The 2,201-nt window shown below is 39.4% G+C and overlaps 1 pseudogene; it reads right to left on the reverse strand.

Moving 5' to 3' along the window:
- Positions 1-599: 599 nt before the first annotated feature.
- Positions 600-1,509, reverse strand: LOC119543473 (annotated as a pseudogene).
- Between the last annotated feature and the right edge of the window lie 692 nt (positions 1,510-2,201).

Consider the following 2,201-nt stretch of genomic DNA (forward strand, 5'->3'; position numbering starts at 1 on the left):
GCTTGTGATGCTATTAAATTGAGCATTTCATAAAAATGAAAAGTTTGATGCTTCTTTCAGCTGAGCTAGAAAAAAGAAAATCAAATAATTTGAATGATAAAATAGACAAACATTTTATGTATAGACTGCTTATGTCCAAAATGAACAAGTCCAGATTCTAGATGCTGAATATGACAGAGGATCCTTAGACTCCTAAAACAGAACATGTGCAATGGGTACAAAATAAAAAGGGAGATTACTATGGACTTCAATATCATTAGTCATTAATATGGCAGACTTGCAACAGGACAGCTTCATGAAGACACTGGAGAAAGGTTTTTTCCTACTTAAAGATACAATTCTGTGCTTCAAGGAAAAAGTATACTTGAAGATACTTCCTCCATTTTCACCTGTGTAGTACAAATATGCATGGTGTATATTCCTGAAAAAGCAATAAACACATATTAAGAAAATAGACACTATTTCTAAATTTTATTAGGAATAAGAAGGCACCACTGATTTGCAGTTGTATCCTGTCATGACTGATAGTTGATTTTGAGTTGTTCATTTCAGCATTTTGCTCCTAGAAAATTTTTTTCTGGTGACATCACTTGAGACAATTATTGTGGTTGATGGACCACAAACAAGACACATTCATAGTAGTATTTCATCATAAGAGATCATTCACAGTATATGTTGACAAGACAGATTCTTTTTCCACCTCCACCTGGAATCCATACTGCAGAACAACATTTTTTGTATCTTCCTAGCTCAATTGTATGGAACGTTCATTTGCCAAATCTTCATAGTGGTACAGCAGAGGGCTACATTCTGAATATCTCCTGAAAATCTCCAGCCCTCATAGAAAAGTTAGAACCGGGAGGAAGACTGTGGGGGTCAACATCAGGGAAAAAGATTGGTCGAATCTGATCAGCTGCTCTCCGATTATTGCTAAACGGAGGGATAAAGCTTTAATATTCATTAATTTCAGAACATCTGTTGAGTACAAAGTTGGAAGAAAAGAGCATAAAGAAAACTCCATTCATTTCCTTGACAAGCATAACCTAGTCCAGCACCAGGCACCAGAATTTTTACTTTAGAAGGATCCCATTTCTCTTTTGGGAAATTTTTAAAAATTTCTTTAATGATTGGCTGGTAGCAGGCATCCCTTTCTGCTTCCCCAGTTTCACTCCAGTCTCTCACAAACTGTTTCAACGTGGATTTTAGCTTATCCATGTCAAACGTAGATGCTGGCACAATCGTTCCATTCCCATCTTCTCCACATTCTTGATTTTCAGACGTAGGTATGCAATCATTCACAATGGTCAGCAGTATTCCTTGATTATGATCAAGGCATTTCCGGATCTTATCCAAATGAAGAAGAGACCGAGGAAGTAGTTTCTGTTGATTAGCTGGAAGTGATCGAAATTCTCCTTCTGTCCGGTTCGCGCGTTCATGCATACCGGTGCCGTAGCAGCGGAAGGCATTAAAGATCTTCCAGAAGTGCTCGCGCTCGAGCCGCTCCTCCTCCTCCTCCTGGGTGGCGCCCGCTTGGCCTTCCGCTAACGCGCCCGCCGCGGACATGCCCCGGTTCTCGGCGCGCTCCGCCCCCGGCACCCTCAGGCCTCCATCGGCGCGGGGCTCCGCCAGGTCATCGGGGCTCTGTTTAGTATTTTAATGTTTACCTTTTAAAATCAAATTATACATTCGCATAGTTAAAGGCCGTAATATATTATTCTTTATTAAAAGCAGCACCTCCATAGTCGTCATCCTATGTCCTAAGCCTACAGGATTAGTGTCTGATGCTTCTTTCTTCTTGGCTCAGTCAACACCCTTCAGCTCTGACTGTTGTCTTTCCCCCTCCTGCCTGAGCCTTGTGATCTCTACATTTGTCTCCTGTTTGTAGAGGTGATGAATTCATTAACTTTCGTATTTTGAGGTAAATTTTTTGTCATCGATTTCATTTTGTCTGTTGCATGGTTTTCTCATAAATGTTCTTTGACAAACCATTATTATTTTTTCCTTTTCCTTTCCTTCTTTCCCTCCTAGTTTCTTTGTATAGCTCTTGGCTGTTTTGTCTTCAATAATTTTTCTTTGTATTAGATGATCCCTCTTGAAACAATTTTTTTACAGGAAATGTTTATTACTTTCCATTAAAAATGAAACATTAGGCATATTAAACCTGGACTTTCTAATGTGGTGGCCAGGAGCTACTATATTTT

Source organism: Choloepus didactylus, chromosome 8 (assembly GCF_015220235.1).
Source record: "Choloepus didactylus isolate mChoDid1 chromosome 8, mChoDid1.pri, whole genome shotgun sequence".
Lineage (NCBI taxonomy): Eukaryota > Metazoa > Chordata > Mammalia > Pilosa > Megalonychidae > Choloepus > Choloepus didactylus.